Source organism: Macrobrachium nipponense, chromosome 1, assembly GCF_015104395.2.
Source record: "Macrobrachium nipponense isolate FS-2020 chromosome 1, ASM1510439v2, whole genome shotgun sequence".
Taxonomy (NCBI): Eukaryota; Metazoa; Arthropoda; class Malacostraca; order Decapoda; family Palaemonidae; genus Macrobrachium; species Macrobrachium nipponense.
Window position 1 is genome coordinate 54,371,605 of NC_087200.1, and position 15,000 is coordinate 54,386,604.

The following is a 15,000-nucleotide window of genomic DNA, read 5'->3' on the forward strand; positions in this document are numbered from 1 at the left end:
TATACATATATATATATAGTATATATATATATATATATATATATATATGTATATATATATATATATATATATATATATATATATATATATATATATATATATATATATATATATAGTTGTAAAGCTGGAGGAAGGAATGAAAGGAGTTGACCAAGCGCTTTCGTGTATTTCTCACACCTCTTCATGGTCAAGTGATACAAAAATTCATTATTTGTTACAAGGACACCTCTGTGGCAGCAATACATAAAAATAAAAACTATCCTACTACTATTTAAAAACTAACTGTCTAAAAATGTTGTTTACAAGTAGTTCATCCAGTTTGTACATCCCGGGGCTGCTGTTGATCAAATCTACACGATTTTTCTTTATTATGCATGATTCGACAATATTTCGTTTTGTGATGCCTTTACAGAACATGACCTCTTTCGCTTCCTTCCAGTTCATGGTGTGGTTACACTCATTCATATGTTGAAACAAACTGCTTGCTTTATTTCCCGTTCTTACATTATATTTATGTTGTTTTAATCTTGTTGCGAGATCCTTTCCACTTTGTCCCACGTACATTTTATTACAATGATTGCATGGGATCTCATATATGCAGCCACTCTTCTGTAGAGGGGAATTCCTGATTAACAAATTCTTAAGTACGTAGTTCTTAAAAATGACATTAACATTAAATGATCTCAACAGCCCAGGGATGGCCATAAACTGGTTACAGTATGGTAAAACAAGAAGGGTTTTCATATTAAAATCACTCTTATTACCAACTTCATAAAATGTTTTTCTTGCTTTACAGAAAGCCCTGTCAATAAAATCACAAGGATACATAAGACTTGTTGCAATGTCACGAACCTTCTGAAGCTCAGCTTCGAGGAAGTCAGGGCAACTGACCCGCAGTGCCCTTACAAACATAGACGAAAATACCATCACCTTCGTTCTCGGATGATGGTTGGAATAAAGGAATCTACATTTGTAGACTTCCTGTACACAGAAAATCTAAAATTTCTATCATTCCTCACGATTAAAACATCTAAAAACGCCAATTTGTTATCTACTTCTGTTTCTAAGGTAAAGTTTATAGAAGGTACTAAGGTATTTAATGCTGTTAGGAAGCTCTCTTCATTTTTGTCAACAGGCCGAGCACAAAATATATCATCAACGTACCTGACCCACAGGATACCTTTAGGAAGTATTCTTGGTAAGTACTTACTTTAAAAAAAACTCCATATAAAGGTTGCTAAGTAATGGAGATAACGGATTGCCCATTGCCATGCCAAATTTTTGTTCATAATACTTTTCTCCAAACACAAATTTACAACCTCTAACACACATTTCTATCAGCTTAATCATAGAGGGCTTGTCTAAAGAGAAAGTATATTTTTCCATTTCTTCCTTCATAAATTCAAGTAGTTCATCCAAAGGTACCTTTGTAAACAATGAGCTGACGTCAAAACTGATTAACTTGAAATCATAATTAAAATTAAACCTTCTTAACCTATCTATAAAATCCACATTATTTTTCACGGACACACCAGATATGTTACCAAGCATTGGAGACAATTCGCTAACAAGCCACTTCGACAGTTTATATGTACAAGAGCCTACAGAACTTATAATGGGTCTAACAGGATTATTTTCCTTATGAGTTTTGATAACTCCATATAAATATGGAAGAGTTGGATTTACAGTAATGAACTTTTGTAATAATTCCTTATGGTTTTTCAGAATACTCTTGATGGTTTTGTTGAAATGAGCATTGACATTATCTAAAGGATTGTTTCTTATTCCTGTGTAGGTTTCTTGGTCTCAGAGTAATTCTAACATTTTGTTATTATAGTCGACCTTGTTCATAATGAGCAATGTGTTCGATTTATCAGCTCTAGTAATATGTAAATCTTTATCTTTTTTCAGTTTTTTATATGCATTTAAGAATCTTACAGGAATATTTGCGGGTGATTCGAAATTGGCGATTCCATACACTACACCCTTACATATACTGATTTCTTCTGGTGTAATGTTACCATACTTTTCAAGTTTACAAAATGCATTTCCAATTTCAAGCCAATCTGTATTTGTTTTAATGGAGAAATTTATTCCATATCCTAAGGCTACTGAGGTGGTGCTGTCCAAAGCTTTATTAGATATATTACAAACGAAATCATTATTAGCATTTGTTGTCCAATTACTTTGTTGAATTAATCTGTTTAGTTTGTTTTGGTGTTTTCTGCTTATCTTTGTACATTCTAAGTGTAATTTATTGTAACAAAAATCAAATACAATATTAATCCAGTCGTTTGGAATTACATTCAATATGGTTCTTTTCTGCATTCTGAGTTCCTGAAAAGCTGCTTTTTCTTCTATATTCGCCAGTTCGATATGTTTCTTTAGATTGAGCCGATGGTACTCTTTGAAGCGAGGCTGTTAAGTCTCCTGTTTGTAAGCAACTTTGGAATGACCTGTTCCTCCATACAAGAGCGTAAGAACTTCAGTTGTAGCTTCACTTGGTGACTTATATACACACACACACACACACACACACACACACACACACACACACATATATATATATATATATATTATATATATATATATATATATATATATATAAGTCATATCACATTACGTGATTCATATACATACATCGAGCTACAAATGTCATTTAATATCTAATTCACTCTACCTCAGAATTAATATATTTTCATACATGCTTAACCGAAGGGGAATTTTATTAGACAATAATAGAATTGTCGGCGCCTGGGCGCAAACCCAGGACACCATACAAATCCAGGAATATCAGTGAAGCTTTTACCCACTCCACCACCACAAGAGGCTATAAGCTAATGCCGTCTCTCGCCCTCAAATACCTTTTGCGCTCAGGTATTCGCTGATTTGGAGCCAGCATTAACCCACCTCGACCTCGGTAGTGTTGTAGAGCATACATGAAAATATATTAATTCCGAGGTAGAGTGAATTAGATATTAAAGGACATTTGTAGCTCGATGTATGTATATGAATCACGGTAATGTGATAGGACTTATATAATGGCTACGTGCTGTCATAAGCGCTACAACACTACCGAGGTCGAGGTGGGTTAATGCTGGCTCCAAATCAGCGAATACCTGAGCGCAAAAGGTATTTGAGGGTGAGAGATGGCATTAATTTATAGCCTCTTGCGGTGGTGGAGTGGGTAAAAGCTTCACTGACGTTCCTGGATTTGTATGGTGTCCTAAGTTCGTGCCCGGGTTAAATTACATAAAAGACATAAAATAGAGCTGAACTGAGGTACAAACCTATTGTAATAAGTGTATAACCCCAAAAATGATTTTAAAGACTGAACAGACTAAGGAATTGGAGCTTTCAAAATTGCGTCTATTTTCTTTGGGTCAGGTTTAATTCCATCACAACTTAAAATGTATCCTAAATAAGGTACTTCCTTAGATCCAATAATACATTTATCTTTATTCAATTTAACATTTCTCTATTGCAAAATTGATAAAACCTTACATAAACTCTTGTCATGTTCCTCCTTGGTAGCTCCGACAATCAATATGTCATCTAAAAATATATGAACACCCTCAATATTTGCCAATAATTAAGAGATAAACCTGTGAAATATACCTGGTGCTGCCGACAACCCACAAGACATTCTATGAAACTTATACAATCCCAAATGAGTATTCATAATTAAATATTGTTGAGAATTTTCACTCACCGATACCTGTAAATATGCATTTTTCAAATCCAATTTTGAAATATACTGACAAGAACCTATATTTGCCAAAATATCATCCAATCTCGGTAATGGAAAGGTATTAACACTGGTTTGGGTATTGAGATACTTAAAATCTACACAAATCCTTATTTCATATTAAGGCTTAATTACAGGGACAATAGGACTGGCCCAATCTCCAGCATGCTCGACCTTGCTCACTATATTTTTACTTTCCAGTGCTTTCAAACTATTCTCAATTTCACATTTATAATGATAAGGAACAGATCTAGCTTTGAAATACTTAGGCACAGTATTTTCTTTTAACATTAATTGACATTCATAATTTGTAATGGGTGATCCTTCCACCACTTGATACTCATTGAACATTTTTACACAATCAAGCTTAGGCCTAGATGCACTTCTTGGAGTAATAAGAGGACCTTTAAATTTATCATCACACATTATCAATTTGTACCCACTAGTATTTGAATTTTTTCATCAAAGACCTGCCTGCTAAATTTAAATCATTATCTACAACAAAAAATTTTGGTCCTTTGACAACTTGGCTTTTAAAACAAACATCACATTTTATTTCATCGTACATGTGCACTTGCATTTCAGCTTTATCATAATTTACTAAGCGTTTCCTTGTTGGTAATGGTGTTAAATTCAATTTATTAGCTTCATGTAATGGAATAGTGGATGCAGCACTCAGTGTCTATTCAAATTCTAGGGGAAACCCATTTAACTTAAAATTTCTCTATATGGTTTCTCATAATCATCGACAAAATCAATAGAATTCACATTAACATAAAAAAGTTTCAATAAATCATAAGAATCATGGAAATTTTCATTAACAGGAATATGCTTACTATAAAAAAAAAAAAAGTTTTTTTATCTGTCCATCCGCCTGTGGTGTTTTTGTATGGTAACACTGCGTCCCGGGCTTTAGATAGTTACATTAGCTTACAATCAACGATGATAATAATATCCTATTTCGAATATTAACGGTGTAATTCGCATATAGTAAATTATTAAAACACTTTTCAGTTGCAAATGTACACCCAGATATCCTTTTATTTACCTAAAACTTACACACAGCGTAACTATTTAAAGCCCGGGACGCAGTGTTACCTTACAAAAACACCACAGGCGATGGACAGATGAAAAAAAACAGAGTATAGTAGCCTTGTTTACATCATGCACTGTATTAACATTCCTAGATTTGTTTCTAGCCTTTTTATTGGGACACACTGTTCACATGGCCTTCCTTGCCACAGGAATAACATTTAGTGTTCTTAAATCTACAATTATTAGCTAAATGGTTATCACGCCTACAACGAATGCATTTACTTTGAGCTTTACAATAATCACTTTTACCTCCCCCTTTAGAATCTGCACTAGAATTAGGCCTAGGCCTAGTTACATTATGCCTCACCATGTTAACAGTACCTGTAGGCCCATTATCTGTAAAAGAACTTGAAATAGGACTACATTCGGTAACATAAGCAGTTTCTATATTGGTAACCTTGGCAAGTAATTCACGAGAGGAGATTGATTTAAACTTAAAAGGATCAGCTAATAAAACCTTAAAATAAACTTCATTATCAATACCAACCAATAATTGTTCCTTCAACCTTCGGTCGAAATCACTATTAAATTCACACTGTTGAGCTAACAATTTTAGTTCTGCATAATATTCCTTCACTGACTCACTACTTTTCTTCTTTCTTTGTAGGAAATCACATAATGCTCTATGATAACTAGGTTTAGTTATGAAATGAGAGTTTAGCTAATTTACTATGACATAAAATGGAACTGCAGACGGCAATTTCGGTGCTGTTAACTTACAGATCATGGAAAATGTCTCTACTCCAACTGAAGAAAGCAACAAAGCCCTTTTAGCTGTCGCCTTTGTTACTTCATTTATTTTGCAATTCATGGAAAAGAGATCTAGCCAACAAGATAATTCCAACTTATCTGGGTTAAACTCGGGAATTGTCAATCTCCTTGTCACTACCATCCTTCCTGATGGGGCATGGAACTTGGTAGTCCCCAACAAATACAGCTGAACTCAGGTTAACTCGATTACTGGAGTCTGGACATTGGCCGGGCCTAAACTGGTACCTAAGCTAGATAAGATAGTGGCCGGCTGTCATTGGTACAGTAAGTTCCAGAAGTGAAGCAACAAATTTCAGAGGATTTCGCTCGAAATTCACTAACTGAAAACTACAACACATAGCTGAAAAACTTTTTTTTTTCTTTCAGTGAAAGCTCTAGCAAGCAAAATAAAGCTAATCTATGATGCACAAATATCAAATCTATGATATTTATAACAATCATAAGAACAAATTAAAGTAATAGTAATTATTTCAAAGTATAGTATTTACTTCAAAGTGTAGTAATAACTTTAAATTATAGAACCGAAACAATTTGAAATTTTCATTCAACACAGGATTACCAATATTTCGTATGTTTATTTCGACCAATGTGGAAATAAATATTTAATAGCATAGTGTATTATCAATTATGTTAACGTAGATGCATAAAACCATGCAAGTATCAATAGAATGTAAAGGGGAAATCTCTGCAACATTAAACATAATCTACGATGAATGCACCTAGATTCAACAGAGAAGTTGGGTGTGGTTGGTAGTTCTGATTTTAGCTTCTAGGCCCGAGCTTAAAACACCAACTTCGAGAAAGGCTCTAACTACTGCTGCTACCTTCAGGTGACTACTGACTAGCCCAAGTTCCCGGCATACAAAGGCTTACAATGCAGGGCCGCTCTGTTATTTAGGCAAAGATAGAACCATTAGGACCGACAACAGGACCTGTCCTTGCTCCTGGGAAACAGACTCGCTATATAAAAATAAGAAAGACGGTCGCAAGGAACCAGAACACCCGTAAAATCACCACCTGGTTAAGTAGGGAGACGACAGACCCCAACCACCCCTCCCCCCTCTACCTCTACCGTTACCCACGTCCCACAATACTAGCTCCACCTTTTTCACTTCAACCTTTTACTTCAAATCTTCGAATCGTATCCCAACCGTGAAATTTAAGACTGAATTTGCGTAAGTGGGCATAACATATGGGAGCGATATCACCCAAATTCATATTTCCACGGGCAACCAGTAATCAGTTCGATCCAGTCAAGCATTATTGTATATCAGAAATTTATGAGTTTTTTGGGGGATACACACACACACACATATATTATATATATATATATATATATATATATATATTATATATATATATATATATATTATATATATATATATATATTATATATATATATATATATATATATATATATATATATATATATATATATATATATATATATATATATATATATATATATATATATATATATATATATATAAAGAAGCACCCGAGCATGACCAATAGGCCTAGTGCTCGATTCTTAAGACAGGCCTCTGGTTATTCCTGACTATTAAAAAAAATAGATATAGCTAAAGGTCCTGAGAGAGAGAGAGAGAGAGAGAGAGAGAGAGAGAGAGAGAGAGAGAGAGAGAGAGAGAGAGAGAGAGAGAAGAACTTAGCTGATAACATGAGATACTCGAATTAAAATAATGCTCGCCAAGCATATTCACACTCCGGATCGTATGGACAAGAATAGCCTCCCTTAAGCACTGAAAAAAAAAGGTGGAAACCTACGAAAATACTTGTTTGATGCGACCCTGAACGCAATTCCGCATGTAAAAATTTGCAAAATTGAGGAATTCGATTAAATTATCAACTAACAACTTGGAAAATATATTTCCTTGATTCTTGAGTATACCTAACCATGTAGCCATTGCTAAACGGGCATATAAATTGGATTTCGTTTTCTTTTTTTTTTTCCACACCAACTTGTGTCTTATTTATATTTCATTTAATCAGATGCTAAACTTCTTTATGTTTTATCAAAAGAAATCATAACTTTCGATATAACGCTATAAAAGTAGAAAACTAATTTTCAAATCATATTAGGCCAATGCTTATTGCACTCGGTTCCTGCTGCCACTCACTCCATGGTGAACACTTTATATCACATATTGAGGAGAGCTGCAGATGTTTCTATGGGGAATTTTTTTTTTCTATCTTTGCTTTTAATAAACAATTATTGAACTAACATTGATCATTCACTGGGGAAATACTTTCTGTGCTTCTACAGTTAATCGCTGATACATATGATCAGCTAAAGAGATGACAATAATTGGAATGAAATATACTAACTGGCAACCTAACCAGAGTTTCTAAAGAAGTATGATCAATTCTGAAATTTGTCGCTTCACCTCTGGAACTTACTGTACACTAACTCTCCTTCACTATGACATACCTCTTCGTTCACTGGTTTCATCCTCGTCCTTTTAGGTTCCAAGAAGACAGGTTGGTAATTCACTTACTTTATTCTGGTATATCAATTATAAGTATGCAGATCCATGCTTCTGCCAGTGTGACAGTTCGTGGATGGTGGAGAGACACCCCACAACCCCCAGAGGTTCAACACAGTAGAATGAGAGAGTAGTGTTTCTCAATACATTACAAGTCTTAGCCAGTCTATCGAAAACAACATGCATGTCTGGCCGTGATTGTTGTATTGGTAAGTATTCAGTATTCTCACTATAGTAGACTCGCATCAACGATGCATATGATATCTAGGCCAGTTCCTTACGACCCTCCTGATTGGCCGTTAAAAAGCCAATCACAGAGCTGGAAACTCTGTGTCTCTCTCTCGAGAGTTCACATAGGCAGGATGTATGTTCCACCTCTCCTGAGGGATATTCTTGAAAACTGTAGAAGCACAGAAAGTATTTCCCCAGTGAATGATCAATGTTAGTTCAATAATTGTCTATTAAAAGGAAAAATAGAAAAAAAAAACTTTCCCCATAGAAACATCTGAGGCTCTCCTCAATATGTGATATCAAGTCATGTTCACCATGGAGTGAGTGGCAGCAGGAACCGAGTGCAATAAGCATTAGCCTAATACGATTTGAAAATTAACTTTCTACTTTTATAGCGTTATATCGAAAGTTATTATGATTTCTTTTGTAAAGCACAAAGAAGTTTAGCATCTGATTAAATGAAAAGTATCCCTCAGGAGAGGTGGAACATACATCCTGCCTATGTGAACTCTCGAGAGAATGAGTGTTTCCAGCCCTGTGATTGGCATATGAACAGCCAATCAGGAGCGTTGTAAGGGATGGACCTGGACATCAGATGCACAGTTAATGTGAATCAACTATAGTAACAGTATTTCCACTATTTTTGACTATACACTGTGCCTCTTTGTTTGTTTGTATGGTGATTTTATGTTGCATGGGACCAACAGCTTTACACGACTTCCAAACCACGTCGAGCATGCACTTCTATCACCAGAAGTACACATCTCTCACACCTCAATGGAATGCTCGGGAATCGAACTTGTGACCAACAAGGTAGTACGCCAACACCATACCAATCATGCAACCGAGGCGCTACTGTGCTTTTTCACCTTCTTCATCTATTTTTGTTATTATTATTATTAATAATATTATGATTATTATGATTACTGCTATCATTACTGTTATTATCATCTTTATCCATATTATTGCAGTAATAATGTTAGTATTGTAACTGTAATGCAAGGAATGTGCATTGACTTCAGGTAACACTATTTAAGCATGTTTAAAGCACTTACTGCATTTTTTACACAAACTGAAGGGAGGGGTCGACAAGTGCACCTCACTTTTTATTTTTGGGTAAAAACATTCTGAAGGGCAGGGCTTTCATATAGCACTTTATTGAAATCGATACGATTCTCAGTAGCGGAGTTGTTGTTAATAAACTTTTGGAGCATTTTTCTCAAAAAAAAAAAAAAAAAAAAAAAAAAGTGGCGCTTTATCAAGCCATTGTGATTTTAAGGGCCTCATCCATGTATAATAGACCTGAACTTTGCTGTAGAATGCTGTTATAATATTTTCATTTTTCATTTCAGTCTTTTAATAGAAAATCTGTAACAATTCTAGCTTATATTTGTAAATATAGGTTGTAAAAATATGTATGTATGTATATACTCATGGTGGTTGTTCTTGTTTAAGATTAAACCAGCTTTATGCTAGCACAGGCTCTTACTCCTTAAGTTAAGTATATCTTAGTATACCAGACCACTGAGTTGATTACAGCTCTCCTAGGGCTGGCCCGAAGGATTAGATATTTTTACGTGGCTAGGAACCAATTGGCCACCTAGCAACGGGACCCAGAGTCAAAGTAATAGGGTCTGTTCAACTCGGCAGTGGGGGCGGAGCTAATACTGTGACGTCAGAAGAGTAACACTACTCGTGCTTCTCCATTGAATTACTTAAAGAAGCTTTAGTTTTTATACATTTAATCCATATCGCATGTTTTTTTTGATAAAATCTGATAAAACCTGTAAAGAGGTCACATGCTTGATGTTTTTTAATAACCATTCAAAGTATATAGGGTCTGCTCAACTCGGCAGTGGGGGCGGAGCTAATACTGTGACGTCACAAGAGTAACACTCCAGTGTTTCTCCACTGAATTACTTAAAGAACCCTTAGTTTTTATACATATAATCCATGTCGCGTGGTGTTTTTCGTAAAATCTTGATGATAAAATCTGTAGAGGTCACATGTTTGATTTTTTTAATACCCATTCTCTCATTTACTAGTCACCAAACCTTGTTTTATTGCACAAAATATACCAGTTTGAACACACAGCTACTCCAGCTTTCTTCATGTTTATTCTTTACTTATTGATTTACTTACCTATATACTGGTTTGCTGTATTCTCTTCAAGTCCATTTCTTTTAACATGACAACTCTCTCTCTTCTCTCTCTCTCTCTCTCGCTCTCTCTCTCTCCTCTCGTCTCTCTCTCTCTCTCTCTCAGGTAGTAATATTATCAAGATTTTAAATAATTCTTAAGAAATGTATTTAGTTCTGTCACTGTGTTCATACCTCACTTTGAAAAGCAACTTTTTTATGATAAAGGTTAGAATGATAGATTAATTATATTTTCCAAATCTTATTGTGAATACTTATTGTTATGCAATAAATACAAAGAAAATGTGGTACAGGCAGTGTAAAAATGGCAGTTGCATTTGCACGACTTGGCTACAAAAAAGAAAACAATATCAAAAGTATAAGAATTACATCATATACGATATAAGGTATCAAAGGAATAAATGATGAAAAAAATGATACAGGGAACACATTTCCAGCAAATTTCTCATTACCACTTCATATCACATAAATATACATCCGAACACATAAGTTTACATATAACACAAACTGTATACATAAAGGTATTAATTATGCATGCCTCAAACGATTATAATATTTTCGAAAAAGTACAAAAAGTCATTCGTCAGTCTGGCTGGATGTATCTGACGACGTTTCACAAGGGGCGGGGCTAGATTTCAGATCTCCCACGTGCGTAGATAATATTTTCTGTGCGCGATTATGGGTTTGAAAATAATTGTAATTGTAATGTGTCATATACCAATTGAAAGGGCATTCTTTGTACTTTTACATGGTATATGGCAAAACGTAATAAGATGAAAAATTATGTAAGAAAATGTGGTAAATATTTACATAAAATTTAAAAATTTTGGTCCGTTTTGACCTAGAATTCCTCGAAAATTTCTGAGAACACCTATCAATTTTATTTATGCATTATATAGTAAATCTTATCAGCTTTCTAATCCATTTTTCAGTTTCTTTCTATCATCATCCCTTAGTCAGATACGCTACGAAACGTGAATGTACGTAGGTTGACGGATGAAGTAATTGCACATTTTTGTGTGCGTAGATAATTTTTTCTGTGCGCGCTTGTGGGTTTGAAAGTAATCGTAATTGTAATGTGCTATACATCATTTGAAAGAGCATTCTTTGTACTTTAACATAGTATACGGCAACATGCAATAAAAGGAAAATTTATATAAAATAACGCCATCGTAAAAATAGTTATATGAAAATGTTATCGTAAATATAGTTTCATAAAGATGTGGTCCTTTTGTAACTGATGACGTTTCACAAGGGGCGGGGATAGGTTTTAGTACCGCCTCGCGAGCAGACCCTGTATATTTTGACTCTGACGGGACCTACAGCTTATTGTGGGATCCGAACCACACTATATTGAGAAATGAATTTCCATCACCAGAAAAAAATTCTTCTAGTTCCGCGTTGGCCGTGCCGGGATTCGAACTTCTTGACATAGCCCTTGACTGTATTAATCTATGAACATACAAGAACCCCTCTATATCTATACAAGAAACAGGGCTTTTCTGACATCTAGTCAGTGAAGATGAGAGAAGGGTGATGAAACTAGCAACTTAGAATCGTTAAGTTTTTATGAGTTTTCAGTACCTATTTTATATTTGATGAAGATTACATTTGACTGCCTTCAATGTTTATTATATATTAACGTAATTATTACGTACTTATAAAATAAGTGGTTCAGTGACTGTGAATCAGTGTAAAGATATTGGGTAGTTACCCCCATCAATCTAGTGTTTCGTTTTCTTTTGTGAGCATTTTTGTGCATAACGAACTGTAGACTACAATTACTTCTGCATTTTCAAAAAGCATTTTACTGAATGACATCCGAAGAGCTAAGTATTATGGTATAATGCTTGATTCAACCTCAGATGCTGCACACAGGGAACAAATGTCAGAGATCATGTAGAGATAAACTATAAAGAAAAAATAGTTTGCGTGAAAGAGTTTCCTTGAATTTATTCAAATACATCAAAAGGATGCAGCAAGTACAGTAATTTTTTTTTTTTTGTATAGCGTTTTTACGTTGCATGGAACCAGTGGTTATTCAGCAATGAGACCAACGGCTTTACGTGACTTCTGAACCACGTCGAGAGTGTGAACTTCTATCACCAGATATACACATCTCAAACCCCTCAGTGGAATGTCCGAGAATCGAACTTGAGGCCACCGAGGTGGCGTGCCAAGACCATGCCGACCAGGCCACTGAGGCGCTCACCAAGTACAGTAAACGTAGTAATGCAGCAGCTGGAGAAAGATCATTTGTCTTTTGAAGACTGTCGTTCTCAGTGTTACGATAATGCGGCTGTCATGTCTGGACACAAATCAGGAGTATAACAAAGACTTGCTACGGTGAACCCTAAAGCAATATATGTTTGTTTGTTTGTATAGTGTTTTTTTGCGTTGCATGGAACGGTTATTCAGCAACGGGACTAACGGCTTTACGTGACTTCCGAACCACGTCGAGGGTGAACTTCTATCACCAGAAATACACATCTCTCACACCTCAGTGGAATGCCAGAGAATCGAACTCGCTGCCACAGTGGTAGTACCCCAACACCATACCGATCACGCCACTGAAGCAATATATGTGAACTGTAACAACCACTCACTAAATTGGGCTGGGAATCATTCCGCTACAGGTGGTGATGGTCACATCTTTTGGAACTGTGCAAGCAATGTACATATGTTTTCTTTTCAATGTAGGCCTATAGATGGGAGAGATTAAAGAAGAATTTACCTATATCTGTGAAAGCTGAATCTGAAACACACTGGAGTGCTACAGCTGATGCAGTTCGACCCATACATGAAAATGTGGGGGATTTGGTTCAACTTTTAGGGACTATCGGAAGTGATTTGAATGAGACAACAGATGCCAGAAGTGAAGCAACACATGCTATTGAGCAGAAGTTTGACATTTGACTTCTTTGCTGCACTAAACTTTTGGAACATTTTACTGACCAAGATCAGGCCCATACCCAGAATTTTTTGTTGGGGGGGGGGGGGTCGTTTTTCCCAAAACTGGACCTCTTCTTCTATAAATGTCATTGCATCTATAGGTATATACAAGATGAAATACTTGAAAATGTTATTTAGTTGCATTGAATAGAAAAATTGGGTACCTATGTGGTCAATGCCCTACTACCCGATTAGATGTTATTTAAAATACAGAATTTTATTAAAAATCACTTACAAACATGGTGGCCTATATCATACTCCTATTATCACTCTTATGTTTTGTACTACTAAAAAATTGTTAATGTTTAATAACTAAATTTATAAAAAAAAGACTTGCCAAAAAAAGAAAGATTATTTATTACTCTGTGTGTACAGCTCAATGAAAAGGATTGTCACAGAAGATAAAGACTTCCAGAAATTTTGCAGGGGTCCACCGCCCCCACCGATCCCTCGGTACAGGCCTGAAGATTGACAGTCGAGAAGCGGCTGTAGGATCCAAAGATGAATTTCCACAAGGCAGCAAAAGATATCCAGGCATTGCAAGTTTATTTCCTTGCTAATTGGAAGGATATCTGTCAGACATCTATCAAAAAAGCAAAGGAGCTCTACCATGGAATTGCCAGACGATGTAGTGAAGAAAAAAATGCCTGTTGGAACTGGAGATGATGCAGGCCTCTCAGCAGGAAATGAGATGCAACATCTGCTAAAAGGTACTATTGACAGAATGCATAACGAAAGGAATGATTTTGTTTCATTGTACAATATGGGGATGAAAGTGTTTTCCCAAACCTTCGAATTGCCCTTCAGATAATGCTGACCATTGCACTATCAATTGCTAGTTGTGAGCGATCATTTAGTAAGTTGAAACTTATCTAGTCGCATCTGCAAACATCTATGGGAGAAGAGAGATTGTCAGCTTTAACTCTACTAAGTGTAGAGCAAGAGATCGCAAACAAAATAAACTTTGATGACGTGATAGACAAATTTACAGCTGTAAAAGCTAGAAAGATAAAACTGTAAACACATTGTAACGTGTATCAATACTTAATGTCCTACAATTCATTGTCAATCATTTTCGTTGTTTAGGTTTTCTGTTATCAATATGTCTAATTATCTTTACATTCTATTACCTTTATGCCTTTTTATTTCCTTGCATATGGTTGATACTAAGCATCCATCACTTTAATCTTTTTGTTTTCATTATTTTGTTGTATGTTCAATTCTTAAAAGAAAAGTAAATTTTCTTTTCAGGCATTATAAGTATTCAGTCTTTACCACTCAATCTATTTTTTTTCTAGTATCAACTTCTATGCTGGCAACAAATTGAACATTTTCATGATTTTCTTAGGCCCCTGTATTCCCTAATGTGTAACTCCTTTTTTTAGTCATATTAATTTAATTTGCCATTTGTCTTTGGTTATTAAGAGTTACTGGATACTGTGATGCTTTACTATAATCTACATTTTAGTTATCTTATCAACATTTTGGAATTTATTTATGAGGGCTAATATTAATTAATTAAAGTATATCCATTATACGT

At 35.1% G+C, this 15,000-nt stretch overlaps 1 protein-coding gene across 1 annotated transcript in view; it reads left to right on the forward strand.

Moving 5' to 3' along the window:
• LOC135218792 (acetoacetyl-CoA synthetase-like) overlaps positions 1–15,000 on the forward strand; it is a 198,139-nt gene that overhangs the window by 30,772 nt on the left and 152,367 nt on the right.